Below are 20,424 nucleotides of genomic sequence, written 5' to 3'. Positions count from 1 at the left end.
CCTCTTTCTAAGGCTGAGACATTTGCCTAGGTGGAAGAACTTTTCGGATTGGACCCTGATGCTCTAGTGATGCCTGACCAACATAATGACTCTACAGAATACGATGAGTCGGAGGTTGCTAACCTTCCATGTTACAATGACTGACACTGGCCTTTACCTGGATGTACGAAATGCTGGTGGTTTGGAAACTTCTCCAGAAGGAACTATCCCTTAAGGGGCCTCCTCAAGTGAAAGTGTTTTTGTTCACGTTGGTGGTGTGAAAAGCAGCAGAAGCATTGTAGCTGACTTTACTCTCTGCAGAGGACAGACCAGACAAATCAGTAGCACAAGCCCGACCTGTGTATTCCAAAATTCTTGTCAAATACTTAGTGTATTAGTTGAAGCTTCCTCTGTAAGACTGAACCTAGATGATTTGTTCATGGCCATTTAGACCTTGAGTCTTATAAACTGCACTCTATGGGCTGTAACGTCTTTGCCACTAGCAGTCCTGCCCTCTGCTAAATCGACTTTCTGCTGGCCGCGATCTCTATGCCCTCTATGAATTGGCCTAACTGACCTTAATCAGTTTCCCTGACCAGATGATGCAGCTCTTCTAAGATGTAGTCATTGATGAGTTGGGTGTGTCTAAACAAATCATGAACCGAGGCTTGGATTTTGTACGCACCATGGCTTTGTCTATGGGCATGGCAGTTGCTTTACATCATCGTGGTCGGAGGTGATGATTTCTGCGGTGATGTCCAAGCTGCACTTTGGACTTGCCCTTTGATGGCAAGCAGCAATTTGGTGAAAAGGTTGACTTCTCCCTGGAACGCTTCTTAACCAGCTGCCCTAGAACCCGCACATTGAACCTGGTCTCCCCTGCAAAGCAGTTCCACCAACAGACCGAGGAATGTTGAGGCTGCTTCAGGGCACCACAGAGAGGGCAGCAGCAATCCAATCCGGATGCCTCGATAAATGTACTGCTCCTTTTAGGCATGGACTAATTTGAGATGCTGCTGCAGAGAATACATCCTTGCCATCATCTGTCGGATCATCTACCTCTAACCCCTACTCCTTCTTGCATCAGAAAATGTTGTTGTGTGAAAAGCTTAATTTTTTCCTGTAACTTGGAGACAAGCCTGATGGTTGGCTGAGTCATTTACTTAATCCTCCGCTATTCCCTCTCCTTTTCATCCTATCCTCCGGACCGCCCAATTGCAGCCAGAGTGCGCTATGACTGATGCCTCCATTTTGGAGGTGGGCCTACTTTTCTGCTGAATCAAGGAGCCATAGAGATGCAGCCTCTGGAGGAAAGGACCCCTGGATTCTAGTCCATTTACTGGTAGGTTCCCAAGTAGGTCAGAGATATGACCCCTCATCCTCGTCTCTTGAACCTGTTCATTTAGTAGGGCAAGTTCAAGATGCTGTCCTGAACCAAGTCCTGGTGACTGGCAGTGCAGGGGATTGGCTGGCATTCCTCAACCTTGAGGACGCCTGTTTCCAATTGCTAACCCGCCTTGTCCACTGATATTACTTGAGGCTCGTTGTTGGGTACGAGCATCAGCCGTTCATGGGGTGTTGAGTTTTTTGATCTGCCATCCGTCCTGCCTCTCAAGGGACTGTCGGCTATGGATGTTAGTAGTGACCAACACCATGATTCTTCACTCCGTCAGCACAGGATGGGCTCACTATCAATGATACAAAAACTGCATCTTCATTAAATTTTCTATTTGAATTTGTGGTTGAAAAATGACCACAATGAAGCGGTCCATATCTTGAAGCGTGCCACGTGTGTGATGGTTTCAAATACTTTTGAAGACCAATGCTCAGCACTATAAGTTCTTTGTAAGGTATCTTGTGCCTTTTGCTGTAAAACTGCTTCAATACATTCACTTGACGTCCAAACAATATTTAGCTCCTCTCTATGGCATCCTGAATCTCCTCAGTTTCTCAACTTTTGTGATCTCTCGTAGTAAACTCCATTAGCCAGTAAGAGGAGAAGGACATGTAACATTTAAAAGCGTAAGAAACTGTATTTTATAGTTGGATATGCTTCTCTTATGCTACATCAACATAGCTTATCGCATGCAACAAATTGATTTGGAGGGAGGACTCCAACCCCAGACCTACGAGAAGGTAATTGTACATCATGCTATTTTTTTCCTCAATATATTCTTGTGCTTTTGGGATGTAAGTGATTGTTTAAAGTAAGTGGGATGGATGAAGATGTCTCGGTTCATATTTACTCTAGGACTTCTGAGAGCTCGCAGTCTGCCTCCACAGACTTCGAGAGACTGATTTGCCAGCTAGGTCCACTGGCCTCAATTGTATAGTCAACCTGCTGCACATCAGGGAACACACCCTTGAAGGCCCTTCACCTATCTTAGAAAGCACTTTGAGGAAAGGCTGCAGACCACGTCGCCAAAGAGTTCCAGTTCTAAAATCCCACCTACGCTGTTCCAGCCTGAACCGGTTAGCCCGGAGACTGTCTTGACGTGAAATCTTGTGTGGTAAATTCCAACACACTCCGGTCTCCGCTCTTTAGTGCCAGTCCCTGGAGATCTCCAGCTTTAAGAGAACTTTCTGATGGTTTACAAGGATTATGGGAACCAGCAGGTAGAGACTGATTCAGGCCCCCGTACCTTGAATGCCTCGTGACCGCCATAACATAGACCATTGGATATGACCTCATGCGTCACTCTTTCGTCTTCAAGTGCTATATCCGGATCACAACAGGAAGCAAATAATATCCCTTATTTTGTGTGCAATTTGTCAGTTTTATTTTTTGTTTTCCTTTGCTTTCACCTTTTTTTTTTCTATTCTCAATCTCCTTTTCTTTTCTACTGTGTTTCCTACGCTGTCTGCTGTCCAGTTTCCTAATGCCTGCCCTTATCTTTCAAACCTCCTTGCAGCTGCATGCTAAAGCTCACCATATTTTTCTCTCCTCTCCCTTTTTAACTGTATCCTTCTCTATCCTCTCATTGCTTTGAGATCACCTGATTTAGCGTCCATCCCTCACTCTTTCCTCTCTCTCTCGAAGTTTGGGGTCTTCGCCTCTGCTCGCCCTATGCAGTTTTCTCTCATTTTCCTTTCCTTAATAGATCTCTTGTGGACTTCGTCTGTGCCTTGTATCCCATCTTCCCCGGCTCCCACCTCCGAGAAGGTGCAGATCAGCTTGTGGCTATGAGTACCAGCCAGAGCAACGGGCTAGGGTGAGGGCTGAGGCCGCTAGGTTTCATATGAGACTTACACGACCACCCGTCCATTTGTCTATACAGAGGGGAGGGCTGTTAACAGGGGTGCCTGATGCAACCTTAATTCACTTTACCCATATTGGTACATTACAAATTACAACGTTCTTATTGAACGTTCATCCAGCCAACCCAGTTAATTTTATAGAGTACTTCCTTTGATCCAGGATTTGATTAGCAGTGAAGTCTAATAATACTGACCAGTTGAGCGCTCCCAGACACCACCTTTTGGATGGAATTCTTGTTGGCCCACACGGGGACTGGTAGTGCAACACAAAAAAACCTCTAGTATCACAGACCTCAAACCATTGACTTTCCAGGATTTTGTCTTTTTTTTTTTTTTTTTTTTAACAAATACCTGGTTTTCCTTAGTAGGTAGAATGTAAATCTCTAGATGTGAACGGACGGCCCCCCACAGTAAAGTCACATGCCACTATTCGTGAACGAAGGTCTTTCCGCATCGAGAACTGTAGCCTCACAGTAATGTCAGACGTACATGATCCTGGTGCGTAAAGATGCCTGAAACAACAGATTGATAAATCTATTATTAGGAGACTTGTCAGTATTTTGAAAAACTTTGAATCTCCGAAAAAACAGGAGCCCTGTACAACACAATGTCTCTTGAAGTCCGCACAATAGGATCTCAACTCGCCTAAGGGGGTTTCATCTTTCTATGTTGACCACAGCGGTCTAGTAGTAGCCAGAAATATCTTCTCCTCTCTCGTCAACACCCTCCTCCCCACAATTAGGCTAAGTGGCATCTCTGTATGGTGCCCACCTCACTCCACGGGAGCCTTGTACTAGCCAGAAGTGTGTTATGGTTTGACAGTACTTGCCTCCCACCCACCTCCCCTGATGAGGGTTTCATGTTTGCACAGTGGCCGCCGTACCCCAGATGACAGGAGTCCTGTGCTAGCTAGAAAGGCCTCTCCTCTCCCTCTTTTGATTTTCTTCTATGTTCGCCTCTTTTACTGTAACTAGAGCACGTCCTGCCACCTGTCACCCTCCATAGCATGCCGAGGCATCGGCTCTCTGCACCTTTGACCTTTCTGTCCAGACCCCGACCCAGGGTCAGCTAAGATGGGGAAGGAAAGTGTCCGCGCGCAGATCCTTGAAGCTTGCACCTCTTCTGAAATGATACCTTCCTGGCCTGCTGACCTTTGCCCTGTGTCACTCGCCAGGCGCTCCCGCTGCAAGTCACTTGCTATAACACAACTCTAACCCCCAACACTTGGACACACTTATTTTCCAAACGTCTGTCGTTCAGCGTTTTATTATTGCTGTGGTTTAAGTTAAACAAGGTTGGGGTTCCCCTTGCTGCCCCCACACATTTCATGTCCCATTATCACTTTTGTTCCTGTCCCCTTGGAGGGGTGCACGTGCACCAGCCTTGGTTTGCAGATGGTGGCGGCACGTCCTGCAGTTTTTGTCTTCAGATTCAAGATTGGTTTTCCAGGTTTTGGGGGGCCGGGGAATCTGAGTGGCCAACACTGGATGCAGGCGTGTCCACTTTGTGGACTCTATGCATGGAGTTCGGTCTTCTCCTCACTTGGCCTGCAGGACAGTGACAGAAGGTGGCAACCCAGAGGTCCCAGGCAAGCCCCGCCCACCCTACCATGACTTTCACACACACGATGAAAGGAAAGTGTCGACCAAACTGGCCAGCTGGTATTTGAGAGCAGGACCTCCAGGGTCATGTAAAATGTAGGCTTCCTCTACTTGGCGAGCGGGCCGCCGGCTTAAAAATAGTTGCTGACTGTATTGGTGGCCGTGATGTCACTGCCGGGTGGTCCCTTTCTACGTGTGTGCGTTTTTCAGATTCCTTGTTCACTGAGGGTCATTTCTGCTGGCACCTCTGCCCCCAAGTTCAGTGGCTCGTGTTTCTGCATTATGCCTTCCTGCACAATTCCAGTAGACCTTGATGTATATCACTCCTTTCCCCCCCCTCCCTAAAACTATGCTATGTGAGGCCGAGGCTGACCACTCAAAGATGACTTCTCTTGCTGGCATCGTAGGGTTCCCGCTCCGCCCCCAGTTCCACCTCTTGTTTTTGAAGCCGGTGGTTCCTGGAAGCTTGAGGGGCAGAACTTTTCAATCTAATCCAAAAGGGCCTAGGGCAGAAGCAAAGGGGGGGTGGCAGTATTGGACTGTGTGTGATGCCTACCACAAGGTGAAATAATGGGCAAAAAAGAGGGACATGGTGGTTGAGGTGCAGTAAATCATTGGGTGCAGAGTGTGGTTATTTTCATGCCTTCCATGAAGATGTCCACGTTGGGTTGCATCGGCTGGTGCGGTGCAGGAGATTGCAGGGGATCAAAGGTTGCTTTTATGAGGAGCGTGCTATGCAGGTCTACGCGCTCGCTAACTCTTGTACCCATCTGGAGATTATTCGGTTTCAGTGGGGAGTGGCTATGTGTCACTGCTTCATCGGGCTGCATCCATGCACACAACTATTACTGGTTATAAACATCTGCTGCTTTTAAACTTAATGTGTGAGAGAACAGCCCTAGAATTTCTGAAAATAGGCATTGATAAACAGTGTAAAAATACACCAGGCAGGTGTCTGGCAGATTGTCATTTCTAACTAACACTTATTGCAAAGATATGTAATATGTGTAGGTGAACCGACTAGATAGTAACTATCCGGGACTAACAGAAGTAACTGTGACTTTCTTCCAGGTGTGGCAAACATTCCGAAATTCAAGTACCATCAGTGGGACTATTTACTAAGACGTGCCAAAGAGTAGACGCAGTGGAGTTTGCAAAATCCCTTTCTGGGTAACTGTCTGGTAAGTGGTATTCACATACAGCTTGAGTTTTATCTAATGTTTATATAACGCTTCCTACTGCTATTTTGCCACTTCTGTACACTTTGAATATCCAGTCCTATGATTACCTAATTCAGTATCAATTTTAAGCAGACTGAGGACTGTGCATGCCATGATTCATATATGTGCGGGCATCAAATTTGCTCATGTGAGCCATCTTGCAGGCTTTGGCTTTAGCATCTCTTCTGTGTCTTTAACCCCTCCCCTGCTGATGACGGAACCACTCCATCATCAGCTGCGGTGGCGCTCTGCTGATGACGGAGCGGTTCCGTCATGGCCCGCTCGGAGCGCCTGCGCGGTGCGGATTCCGCGCCTACGCTGAGTGTTCCATTTAGCGGGCGGGGCCATGACGGAACCGCTCCGTCATGAGCACAGCTCAACCGCGGCTGGTGACGGACCTGTTCCGTCACCAGCATGCGGCGGCCGCCCCGCCCCCTTAGCACTGCGGCGGAATAGCCGCCGCAGTGAAGGGGTTAAATGTGTACACAGTGATGATGTGTTAGGGATGCAAGAAATATGTTCACAGACTCGTTCATGGTCCATAGTAAGACTGAGTAAGTGCTGGTGATATTCATGCACCACAAATGTTTTTTTTTTTAACCCTTGTTTATTTTTCAATAAAGCATAAAAAACATAAGTAGGATTAATTACAAAATATAAGCAAGCTAAACGATCTACGTTGTTCCACGTTGTCTGTGCAAGATGGACGCTATATCCCCACTCCACAGTGAGGAAGGCTGACGCCTGCTGCAACGAGTGCCAAACAGAGTTTTAAAATAGCACATCTTCAAACATGTCGCCTTCAGGATGTCCCCATGAAGTAGCGTTAGGTGAGTCCGCTTTTCTTCGCAATAAGTGGTATCAGACCCTTTCAGTGAGATTGTTGATCAATACTTCCAGCAAGCGCCATATAATCCTGGGTCATCATGCCTGTGTTCACTCCATGTACTGAGAGAGTTCGGGATAGGGCAAGATGGTAGTGTCCAGGGGTTGAGGGCCCAGAGGGCCCTCGATGCAGTGTGAGACTTTGTCACAATTGGGAGTTCCATACGTGGAATTAATTCTGAAAGTTCTCAAAAGATCAGTTTTCCTTATCCCAGCAAGACTTTTAAGGTTTCCATTCCTGATTGGGACCATTCCACGCACAGCAGTGAGTTACCAGCAGTGTGGAGGCCAGCCTCATGCCAGATAAGGGACATTCATGTGCAGTAGTAGCAAGTTTGTAGGCCTTGTAGATTGATTCCATGTGCGAGAGGCAGAGGCCCTGCAGTGTCATATCAGCATGTGAGTTAGATGCCTGGAGTGGAGGTTTGGTATCATTGCAAACACATCTTTAATCAATCTTTCTATTTGTAGCAGAAGAGACGTGTCTGCCTTGAGGAACAGCATACCAAAAGCCTAGTTGACCCTGGGAGCAACTAATTTTTACCACATGAATTGTCACATAGAGGACAATGTGACAAGCAAATAAAATCTTTGTAATAGCATGCAGCTGGCATTGAATTTTATCTTGCAGATTGTGTAAGTCTCTATTGACTAGTGTGCCTCGATAGTTGAGACACTTTAGGAACCATGTCAAGAGGGAAAGCCTCAGTGAACCTCTCTAGATGATGGACACAACCTCCCTCTTGTCCCTTGTGATCTTGTGGTCCGGAAGGAGGAACATTCTGAGATTAGTCGTAGTAGTGCAGGGATCGTTGTCCGAGCAAGAGAAGATCTGCAGATCAGTCTGCATGTAGCAACAGTTTGTTTCATGCAGCTTGAGTGGTTCATCTAATGTCTTGTGACTGAATAATGGCAGCGTCCTAGAACTGAGGCGCAAGTTGAGGAAGAGCAACAGGGCGCAAGCTTAGAGACTCACCCTTGACTTGGAATCGACTAGAGAGGCATCTGCCACAGTTCAGCGGTCTGAGTTGTGTATAATTATTTTGCACTGGTGATGAATTCTGGTCCAGTGCCCTCTCTCTGTTCTGTAAGGTGCTGTATAGGTTGAATATGTCTCTTTACCCCGCAGTCTTTCTCCCCGCAGGAAATCACAACGCGGTCGTTACCACAACTGCATTGTGATTCCGCATGCCATTACTCAGCAAGTCGTAACAACATCTTGCGGAGCGGGGGGGGGGCGCCGGATGTTTGAATAGTATAATTTACTATTCCAACACCAGTCATTGTGGACACTAGGGAAAGTGTTGTATTTTTAATCCAACCCCTCCCCCCTCCCCCCCTGCAAGTCGTTGTTCCGACTTACGGAGTAATGGTATGCGGAATCACAACGTGGTCGTGGTAACGACCGCATTGTGATTCTATGCGGGGAGATCGTTTCGGGATAAACGTTGTTTACCGCATAGGTCGCCTGATTGCAACCTCTTCAAAGCTTTCTCTGGTCCCTGGAAAACATTCATTTACAGTTGAGTTCCTCTGTCATGTGCCAGCAATTGTGTTGGAGGGGCTCATGTTTAAGTGTCCCAGAGTGACTGCAGCCTTTTACGAGTAAATATGAGAGGAAATCACAATGCCGAGTCGGCACACCAGTATTCTAATCAGGACCTTAAAGTTTGCCTTGATAAAGGAGATTCGGTGGAAGCGGGTCCGTTCCCGTTCCTGGTGCAGAAATGAGATCTTTGCCTTACTGAAGTCTGAGTGCAGAAAGACCGTACTGTCTGGGTCATTGAATGCTCTGCATAGAGATGACAACAGCTTAGGTCTGTCCCTCTTGTAGAACTCTGCTGAGAAGGCAGCCATATCTAGGATTGTCCTTGTTGCCATTTGTGTATCACCTTTATCACCGCCTCAGTTGCTTTACAACCGTGCAAAGATTCTCATGTCTCTGGTCAGGTGTGTCAACATTTTTATTTAGCAATCCAAAAAGAGAGCTGAAGAAGTTTGCAAATTCCCTTTTCTGATATTTAGTGGTTGCATGAGGAGTTTGGCCAACTCGTCGCGGAGAGCTGGGATGATCGATAAAGATTCACACTGTTGTAGCTGTGCAGCCGGCCTGCTATCTGCCCTCCCCTCACTTCTATAGTATCGCTGTTCAAGAAGTTACTGGGCATTTACTCTAACTTCTGAAGTAAAAATGCAAATTAGATTGAATTTTACTTTTTGCTGGGAACTTGAGAGAGTATTGAAGGACTCCTGCATCCTGTGAGTATTTTATTAGGCTTTCCCAGAGAGGCTTGTCATGTCTGTGGCTTTCTTGCCCCAGCTTGCACTTTCCCTATAGAGTCCCTCCGGTGCCTACCCGCATGTAAGATTTGCTCGCATCCCACAGAATTTGATTGGAAGCCACCAGTCCTTTATTGCTCAAGAGATAGAAGCAGATGTTGGCTTCAGAAGTCACTTGCAGTTGATCCTTTCAGGAAATTATTAATTGAAAGCAAAATACTGGAGAAAATTGTTGCATCTTCTGCAAAAAAAGTGTGTTGCTCAGAAGGTGAGGATTTGGTGATTGCTAAAAAAAGAACATTTTGCAAGATGGTCTTGTAGCTGCTGTCTCCAAGGGACCGCTAACAAAGGGTCCTCTTTGCTACTCAAATGTTCAGGTTTTGTTTGCCTTCCTGAAGAGGATCCCGGTTAAACAAGGGTCATGTGGTTTGAGCCTATCTTCTAAATGTGTTTGTTTCTTCGATTCACAGCTCTAAATAATGGAAAATAAACCAAAGATACAGCATCATTCCTTCGAAGAATGGCTTTTTAAAATCCGTGCTTTTTGTGCATTAAAATCATCCGAACATTTAATAAATGCTTTTAATTGACGAACAAACGTATATATGGTTGCATCAAATCTGAAAGATGAAGGAAAACCAATGCATGCTTCACTTTAATGCAGCGGGTTCATGTGCTGCTGAGCACAGGCAGGAGGTAAACACAGTGCAGCAGCTTTAACAGCTTGTGTCTGCCAACTCTTTCGCCTCAGGTTATCGTGCTTACGTAGGCTTTGCGTTACTGTACAGCTGCTGACGCGGGGGTGGACAGTGTCTAAGCCTGCAAACATTGGTTTCCCTGGGTGTGTCAACTTACTGCTGGGAAATCATGTGATGTCTTGAATTCAGTGAACATGTGATGTCTTGAGTACAGTCCAGTAGAAATAGTCCTTGTGCTTTGTATGGTGGCTTCTCGTCTTGGTGTATGACATAAAATGAAATACCAGCATTTGTAAAGCGCACAGCTACCTCCGGAGAGGTGTCCCGGCGCTGGGGGCTGTCGGGAAGATTAAGCAAGCTATTGCCCAGAGTCGCATGGTGCTGGGCTAACCTGGTGCCGGGGATCGAACCGTGAACCCCGTGGTCCTAAGCTGGGCACCCTGGCCACTGCGCCACACCTCTTCCACGCCTCTTTGACTGTCATCGTCCTACCTCAGGTGATAGCCGGATGTCTCCTAGAAGACGGTCACAGTAATAATGCACCATGGTTGAATTCTTTAGATTGCTTTAAACACTTCCCTTGGCTTTCTCTGATCTCTGTGGAGCCGAAACACTTATATCATCCATTCACGAAGTGGCACACTAAGTGCCACTATCACCACCGCCGCCACCCTGGACTTTGGGTGGGCAGACCAGCTACAGCGTAAGCATGGGTTACAACCTCCCTCCCTTTGATGACGGCAATGCAAAGTCTTTATATACAAATACAGACTGGGCAGAGGAGCCTGCAGGAGGCGGTAGTGTACGAAAGTGTAGTTTTACTGCAGAACTATGGGGGGTACTCTGGCAGCCTTGTATGGAGAAAGACAGAAATAGGTGGTTCATGTGTTACACTGTTCTCCGTTGTAGTGCCCATTGTTATATTTGAAGATTAATTTCAAGTATTCCGTTTATGGGTTGAGGCAGAATTGGGGATTTTTAGGGGCTGACTATTTTATTCAGTCCTATATTGCTGCAGTCAGTTGCTGCTTCCCCTCCTCATTCAGTGCTTCACTTAATCCTATCACTTTACTGTCTGTTTTGAACTTTTCTTTTTCTCAGTTGCCATCTCCCTTCTTCCTCACCCATCTCTCCTCCATTTCCTTTCCTCTTCCCTGAGTCTGGCAACACCGCAGACACCAATGCCGCTGCACGCGTGGACGGCCGAGCCAGTCCCTTTCACATGTACCGTCCTAGCTGCTTCCAGTGATCACACGCAACATTTAGATATTTATGAATCAGTCAGAGGCTCCTACAGGCGTGAATGCATAGATGACTGGAAAACGCCAGCCTTCTATCGTAAGTCAGCAATGTCCAAGGTTTGCTACTTTCGGTAGTAACATCTGCTATCTCAGTTTTAAATTTAGGGTGTGTACTGTACAATTAGCCACTGTATCCTAAATCACTGTTGCACCGTCTGTACTGTAAGCTGGTTATCAACTGCTATATGTAATGGTGGTTGTGTGGGAGCCGGTGCTAGGTCATCATGAGACCAATCGAATCCTCTTCCATCGGGCGTTCATTAGCAGAATTCCTTCTGGATCTCGCTTCCCTTGACCGGTGTCCTCCGATGTACTGACGGAGACTCTTTCTTGAAGAGCTATGCATGTTCTCTAGATCTTAAAACAAAATCTAACCCCGCTTCTAGACTAAAACACTAGATTCATCCTCTACCTGTCGGGAGTGAAAAGGCACCCTGATGGCTTTAGTTTGACTGCTTTTCACTCCAGATGTTGTGCGTCAATACAAGATGCCACTTAGCCTGGTTTAGGGTCAGCAGTTTTTCAACAGGTCACATGTAAATTTTCAAAGTGATGCTTAGCATTAGTTATTGAAAGGCATGATGGGACATTATGTGAGGTTGAGAAAGGCAAGAGGCATTTTTCTGATGAATGACGTGCAGTGCATTAAACTAACTAGAATGTTGAGTCGTTAAAGTAATCTGGTGAACTTAATTCCGCTTCAACTGTAAGAGGAGCAGAGACAGATGTGACTTCCCAATGTGTATACATTAAACACAGATACTGTTTGTTCAGAAGATGTTATTAGAAGCACTAATTTAATTCTTGATCTGAATTAAAGTCCATTTATATACTGTTTAACATATGTATCCAAGCTATTTTTTTCCTTAATATGCCTCCTTGTCGGAAGGGTAGTGTCCCCCTGCATTGTAATACGTGTGTGTCCCCCAGCCCAGAGTGCCCGACTGCGTGTTTATCTGATAGTGTGACTTTTCCTTTGCTCCCGGTGTCTCGCCTAGTATGTGTGCAGAGACCTAGGGCTGTCCCAGACTACGCGAGTCCATGACTTGTCTGTTACCTGAAGGGGTGCCTTAAGCATACCCTTATAATGCACAGACTACTTGTAACTAATTGAAGTCTTTAAATCCAGTATATGACACAGATTAGGTTTATTGAAGATAAGATTCAGGTCAGGAAGATAAAATAGAATAAAGTAGATCCAATAATAGGAACCCCACCAGGAGCAGATGGACTCCAGCTCAGCCTCAGATGTAACTGTCCCTGCTTTCAAGCATATACAATTGGAACACTGTGACATCATAGATGCCTGCTGAGCAAGTAATGACAAACACTAAAGAAGGACAGAGAAGAAATGAAAGCAGGATGCAACACTACTGTCCCTGTGCTGTACTATAGCATGTAAGGGTTGGTAGTAGCATATCGTGTTTTGGGATAGATCGTCCAACCAGATTTGTTTTTTAGTTAGTGTCTCCTACTGCTCGTCTCGTGTAAAGTTCTGCTGCTACCTGAATACCCAGAACCGGCTCTACCAACCTTGACATTTATGTTATGATGTATTTGTAGAGCGCACGTTCACCCTGGGGTTTCTTGGCGCTGTGTACCGCTGGGGAACCCGTCCTGGCTTTCCCTGCGAGATGTATCAAGTGTGTTTGTAGTATTATGACTCTGTATGTGCAAGTCTGAGTACAGAGACCAGTGGGATCCATTTTAAATGCCCCTAGTTTGCTACGCTACAAAATCGACGATGACCCCTTCCCCTGATGGTGGAAGTGTATTACCTGCATTCCCATTGGTAGATGGAGGAGCAGGCTCTAAAATGAGGTGGATGGAGACAGGGCTTACTTAATAAATTCCCTGAAAAACTTTGCTAGCAAGGGTATTGCAGATTAGCTCTTCCTGAGCGCTGCCATGTGGTAGAAGGCAGGGGCGAAGGATGCAGCTGTAGTGTCTGATGTTCTAAGTGACTACCTTTTCTAGGTCATAGCTAGCCTTTTGTCTTTACTTAGTTATTGCTTTGGAGAGGCTGACAGTCCGGAGCAGAAACTTGACACTTCGTTCTGCTCACGCGGTGGCGCTCCAGTTCGGAGCCCCCGTGCTACCTGCTGTGAGAAACATCACTTTACACAAAGGATTTGCCTGAGAGAAGCCTGGGAAGAACACTGAAAAGAAAACTACCCCAGTCTGGGAAATATATATTAGAGTCAAACCCAACCCAGCCCACTTTGTTCCCTTTCCTAGTTTTTGGTGTCCAAATAAGGCTGTGCTCTTCTGGGTATTCGTAGGACTGCTGTACGGTGTGTGACAGCCAGCCTCTTAGAGGTTAAAGGGCATCCCCTGAAACCTGTGCATTCTGTTAGATGAACTGGGGGTGTATATTTGTGGTCCTGAGCTGGCATGGTTGGAGGGAAAAAGAAGTGGAGAGATCCGTTTGGATGGTCATTTTACTTATCCGTTATCCAACTATATTTCTGAGATGTAAAGAAGAGGTCAGATTGTGTAGATATTTGGGCACTGCAGTGGTGGACTGTATTAAAGCCCTCCGAATTGTCCAGCAATGTGTGACACATCTCTTCAGGTATTCCATGCCTATTCATTTGGTGGTGGGGCTTTTTATTCTCCCTGTACAGGGGGCGGCAAGGGCAACCCTGACGGATAATATATGAATTTAAGAGGTATAAATTACAATTTTACTCCTGACCCCTTATTATTTTGGCAGTGTTCTGTTTGTTTTGTATTTCTCGAATGTAACTTGAAGGTATAGTGGTCCGTTTCCTTGGGCGGGCCCTGTGGACAGTGGCTTTCAAGCTATAGCCGTTAGAGCGATTACCCGCTTAACCGCAGCGGCAATTCTGCTGCGGTGCGGCGGTTTAGCGTAGTGGGCGGGCCGCGACGGCCAACGGACTTGCGATGCACTATGGAGGTAGTGCGTGCGACGGCCGTTGCCATCAGAAGCAGCGAAGGGGTTACAGGGCTGAAGTCAGGCTTTCTCTTGGATGAAGGTGGAGACTTAACCTTGCAGCTGATTTTTGGGTGAGTTATATTTTGCCTATGATTAATGCGGGTCCGCCAAGGTATATGCTTTTGGTCTAGTCAAGCTGGAAGATTGAGTGTGAAGATCATTTGCAGTTTATGCTGGTGAGGTGAGGTGTGGTGTGGTGTGGTGTGTCCTTGTGTAGAAGGCACTCTGTGGCGGTATGCTGGTACTTTTGAGGTCTTCAGGTTATGATCTGTTTTTGCAAAATTGAACTTTAGATGGTTATTCGTCATCCATGTGTTTATGGCACAGAGCCAGTCATCCTAGTTGTGTACCTGAGGGACTTGGCTAATTAAATTCTTTGTAATGTGCCCAGATCAAATATTTTTAAATGGCACTAACTCCCCAAAGCTCAAACAGTTTGCATGCTCTGCAGTGGACAATTATTTGTTCTTTGTTTGATGCACTTTAGCATAACTATTATGCAAAAATAATGGTACCAAGGGAATTGTGAGTAGTAGTGATAATGCTCCACGGTCACCTCGGACCTTAAAATACAAATATGATTTAGTAAAGGAAGAATGTTGGAGGAGAGTTTGATCCTCGAGTTCCCTCTGAATTTAGGCACAGCCTTAAATGTTCTTGAGCAGGATGTCTGTGTCAGGGCTGAATTCAAAAGAAAGCTGCAGGCCAAGCGTCCTATCCTCTCCTATTAGAAGGACCTCCTTCTACTACAGAGAAGATTAAAGGGCTTAAATCCTACTTGGTATGCTCAGAATCTTATCTCCTATAGGTATCTGGTATGCTCAAGTTTTAGTCTAAAAAGATAATTCGATTCCTGTTTAGTACTTGACGTTTTGGAGAGGTCAGATGAGTATGTTCACTTACTCTGAACTGTTGCGGCTGTAACCTTTCAAAATGAGGATGGAACACGATTTGTTACCATCTCTAGGGACGCCTGCATGTTTATATGTAATATCTGCTGTTGCCTTCACTGCATTTGTTCTCTGTTGCCTTCACACCCGTTTATTTTATTTATTTTTTTACCTTTTTCATGCTCTTCTTAGATTATTTTTTGTGTATTCTTTTATTCCTCTATTCTTACTTTGCACTTTTCAAATTTTAATTATTTGGCTTTGTTTCATCCTCTTTGTTCTTAATTGATTTTATTATTTTTGCTGTTTCCTGTACCGTCATTAATTTTTTTTCTTTAGTTTTTTTTTTGTGTTCGTTTTTGATTATATATATTTTTTCCTTCACGTTCCTTTGTTTCTCCTTTTGGTCTGTTTTTCATAGACTCGTTCCCTCTACTTTTCTATTTGAGTCTATTTTACTCTAGTATTCATGGACCTTCTTGCTTTTTCGATTTTGCAATCTTGTGTTTTTTCCTTCTTTTCCTCATTCATTTCTTTTGTATTTCGTTTTTTTCTCTTCTTGCATATTTTGCTTGTTTCTTCTTTCAGTATTTTCTTCACCTTTCCTTATGCTATTGTGTGTGTGTGTGTGTGTATGTATATATATATATGTGTGTGTGTGTATGTGTGTGCGTGTGTATATATATATATATATATATATATATATATATATATATATATATATAATCTATGTGTGTATATATATATATGTGTGTGTGTGTGTGTGTGTATATATATATATATATATATATATATATATATATATATATATATATATATTCGACGGACACCCACAAACTGCTGTGTATGACAACTGGCGGTAGGTGAAGGATGCAATGTGGCACACTGTACGCAGCTCGAGAAAACTTCGAGTTGCACTTAGACCAATTGGAGGGATTCAATATTTGAATATCCACTACAGCATCAAAGCTAATAGAACTCTTTGACATCATCGGCTCTCCAATGACGGTGGTAGCTGCCCTCCCATTGGCCAAGAATGTACCAATAAAATCACAGGATGCAACGCAATGTGCCCAAGTGTCAAATATTATATCGCACTGAGGAAAGCGCAACGTGTCTGCGAAATTGACATGTCCTGCGAGTGCACCTACATAAGCTGTAGATGTTGTGGAACACACGGGTCCCATCCACGTGTTTAGGTGCACCCACCGAGAGACAGATCTATATATTATACTTCTGAAAGTCCAGTATGGAAATGTCATCGGAACCTGAGATGACCATATTGAACCACACTACACATGATGCCTGTTCTTTATTATTATATTGCATATTTATTTTTGTGTAGTTATCTTTGAAAACCTGTTTTTTTTTTTTCCAAGCGCATATAACAATTGCGCTCACTGGAATTTGAAAGTATAGGCTATGCTTACCTTTCTTTAATAAATTGTTAATGAAGCAATGGTGAGAGTTAGTGCATGTAGGTGATTTTGTGGCTGCAACTTTTACCACGTAATTTGGAATTCATTGCATTTGCCATATAATGTATCGCATAAATTCAAGATTTCAGCAAAAAATGTACTGCAGCAGAATTTGCACTTTTTTCTGACTAGTTTATTTTATTTTGCTGTGTAATTTGGTCTATCGTTCTGGAAAATTCTAGTAGCACTGATCATGTTAAAGCTCTGGCAAATGGTGTGGATACCGTTATTATGATACTTGTATTTTACAGGCAACTGTGCAATATTGTCTATATTTCATGGTTCCCTGTGAAATATCAGTTGTATACCACTGCATCCTGTGTCATGAAAGCACTGAACATTCTTATATATTTTACTCTTTATCCTGTTTGTTTGTTCCTGCTTTGTGGCTTGTGGGCATGGAAGTATTTTACTGTAAAAGACCTACTAAGAACTGTCTGTGGTCCCAAAAATAAACCTTTAAGGAAGTGGACCTGTCGTTTCCCAAAGTTTGTGGAATGTGGTGTCCTGTGGTCCTATTCTGGCCTCCCCTGCCTGGCCAGACCTGTGAGATTTGTGCCGACTGTGTTCTTTCCCTCAGTCTCCGATGCCAGAATTGTGGGGGCTCTGAAACCAACAATCCGTGTCCACCACTATTTTCTAAAAAAATAAAAAAATAAAAATGTCCATCTGGTTAAGTCTTCAGTTTGTAGGGAAACACGTGTTCTCCCTCGGTTCGACCCAGGCCTCTGCCTTTGGGGAGAAGGGGCTTTTATAGTGCCTGGATGGACTGTGGTTTGTGTTAAGCGTGCAAGACTTGTGCAGGGCAACCGCACATGGTACCTCCTTAGACATGCTAAAGGAGGGTTTTCCTACACTGGCAGCGGTCGGGTTTGTAAGGTTGTGGATTTTTTTTTAAGTTAACCTTCCACTTGAACCTGAAAGAATTCTTGCTGAAGTGTGTCCTTGAATTTGGATAAGAGATTTATGTTTAGAGATCAGCTACCAGTGGGCTGCTCTGCTCCCCACGTGCTCTTCAGATGATGAGAAACACAGGTTTTCAGGCTTCACTCCTCAGCCAGCCCCCGTGGGAGCAGCTGTGCGTGTCTCAGCTGTCAGCAGATGAGGGGTTCCACTCTGGGCCAGGCTGCCTGTGCTCTTCCTACAGGAGGACACCTTTCTTTCATCCTAATGTGATGGGAGCGTGGCCGAGGCTTCTTTCTACTTCTGCTCGGCGTCCATTTTGTGCTGAGTTTGCATTTATTGTTTTACTTATTATATTTGCAATATTTAAAGAATATACCATACACTTTGCATTATGTTTTGTGTTAAGTGTTGCACTTCTTAATCCTAGAACAAGCGCCAATACCTATGTTTTGTGTTAAATGTTGCACGTCAGAGAGGCAGGGACGCTCCGGCATATGAGCCCTTCGAAAGAACTATAAAAAAAAAACAGGGCCGGACTGGGAACAAAAACCGGCCCTGGCAAAGTGCTCGGTCGGCCCCCTCCCCAAGGGGTTGTGGGTGCCACAGAGCGCTTTGCCGGGCCGGCTTTCGGACGATTTTGTTGCAGGGCATGGCCCTGGAACAAAAACGGTCCCCAGGGGCCCCAAACCGGCCCCCCACCCGTGCGGCGCACTGGGGGATTGCCCGGTGCCCGCTATGGCCAGTCCGGCCCTGATAAAAAACCAGCAGCTAAATCTCATAGGCTGGGGTCCTCGCATGATCAAACGCGACTAAGTTTACATGTTAAATGTCATATGTTGTAAATGTGAGAAATACCCAAAAAAATGTATTAAAAAAAAAATGTTCATTTCACTTTTCTCTATCCTCGAGTAAATAATTTATTAAACCATTGGACCTTTAAGCAGAATCCTTCAAATTCCGTACGCGGTTAGATACAGACGTGCATATCCACCTCGAAAGGAAGCTCGAATAGTGTTTGTATCTTTAATTTACTTATAGAGGCAACGCCCTAGCGTGTTATCTTGATGTTGTAAACAACTCGTGTTTCTTCTTTTTTTATAGAGGATTTTTGCTTCATGTTTGGAAGGCTGCATACAAATTCCTTGTGTTTAGTAAATTGGGATAAATCAATACTAAAACACAGTGGCGCCAAAATGCACATACACTCGAGGGATTTCACCACTGTGTGCTTTCACAATGTACTACAAATCTATTACTTTTCTGTTAGTTTGAAAAACGAAATGTATGTCTAGCCTGATGAGAATTGTATAAAGTCCCAGGACCTCGTGATCAACTGTTTAATGTCGATTGGCAGATCAAAGTAAGCAGCCTCATACACAGTCCTTTTTAGGTCTCGCCCCTAGGTAGCGCTTGCGCCGTCTCTGTAAGACATGCTGTATTCAGGATATGGGCTTTAAAGCTCCGCCGATTTTCAAGGACTGCCCCTGTTACATGTGTTGTTACTCAGAGCTTGCATGCACTATTTCTTTAAGCTGCAGCACTCAAGACTAGTGCTCGGGATTTACAGAGCTCTGTTGTAAACAGGGCTGTAAATCTTGCTCTTCACTTGCCACATTTGCTGTGCATTTCAAGATCGAGGTCTGGTTTGGCTGCAACTGCCTCTTCCGCCCTCCTGATTTTGAAACGTATGGCCTGGCGTCACAGTCCCTGCCTTCCTATGGCTGCTGCTGCCTCCGTCTCTGAGCTCAGCAAGCATTTGCAATGAAATTGGTCTTGCATTTGCGAGAGTTTGGGCTATTGGCATTGTAAATAACAATGCCTTTTATTTATGTGTTTTTGAAAACCTGCAGGCTGTGCGCAATAATGCACTTTGTACTTATAGTTGTTGCTTATGAGAAGTAAGGCTGGCAGTAACTGTGCCTCTTTTACTACCAGCCTTGCTTCTCGTAAACAAGGACTAGAAGTACTAAGTGCATTTTTACGCACCGCTTCCAGGTTTCCAAAACATGCAAATAAAAGGCATTTGCATTTATAATGCCAAAAGTTCAAACTCCAGCAAATGCAAAACCTATTGCATTGCAAATGCTTGTTATTCTGTGGCTTCATGTGCAAAGTTAGTGAATGTAGTTTACAGACGTGAGCACAGGCTAAAGGATTGAAAGTGCTCTCATTTGTTACAAAAATTAGTTAATATTCGAGGCCAAGAGGCAAAGTCGTTGAAAGACCCTGAGTATCTAAAATGTGATTATGTGAGTCAAAAGTTAGAGTACATACATCACCCCGATACCTGGCTGCAGGACCACTACAGTAAACAAGTAAAACCTGTATTGCATAACCCCCCCCCCCCCCCCCCCCACAAAATTCTCTGACCGAGATCAACTGGTTTTCTATTGACACCTAGTTCTTGCTCTAAAGAATGTACAGGGGTGGATGACTGCCTGCCCACTGTTGGAAACGGAACCCATTCAAGACTGATGTAAAACTGGACCCATTAAAGACCGAGTTCCTCCTCGTTTTACCGGCTCATTCCAATCCACCTGTCCAACCCTGGATTGATTCATATGATTGTCTCATCGGCAGATCCGCTGTCATTGATAACACACATCTTTGGGTGTCAATTGTACAAACGTCTCAATCTTCATCTCCTATCAACACCATGGCTAAAAGGGCATGGTTGCAATTGTGACTTTTATAGGGGATCAGTCCGTTCATCCCAGTCCAAGGCGTCAATTCTTTCATGTTGTCCTGAATTGACTACATCAATTGTCTTATCACAGGCCAGCTTGCGCCTCTTGAAGTTAAGCACCGCTGCTTGTTTTTTATTTTTTATTTGAAGGTGTAGATTAGACTCTGTCCCTTGTGCTTAAGTAGCTCCCCATCGTAGCTATATCCTTTGAGACATTAAGCATTGAATAAAATGATATCCATTCAGCCGCATCTCAATACATGACTATTGGGCTGATCTTGAC

At 44.7% G+C, this 20,424-nt stretch overlaps 1 protein-coding gene across 1 annotated transcript in view; it reads left to right on the top strand.

The window, feature by feature from the left end:
* The window catches only part of LPP (LIM domain containing preferred translocation partner in lipoma), a 656,183-nt gene that overhangs the window by 53,547 nt on the left and 582,212 nt on the right, over nt 1–20,424 (top strand). Inside the window, exon 2 of the mRNA XM_078668172.1 lies at nt 5,910–6,019. The gene's annotated coding sequence lies outside the window, so the exon portion shown is untranslated. The remainder of the gene's footprint in view (nt 1–5,909; nt 6,020–20,424) is intronic.

This window comes from Lissotriton helveticus, chromosome 11 (genome assembly GCF_964261635.1).
Source record: "Lissotriton helveticus chromosome 11, aLisHel1.1, whole genome shotgun sequence".
NCBI classification, from domain to species: domain Eukaryota; kingdom Metazoa; phylum Chordata; class Amphibia; order Caudata; family Salamandridae; genus Lissotriton; species Lissotriton helveticus.
This window is presented reverse-complemented; position numbering and strand designations above follow the sequence as displayed.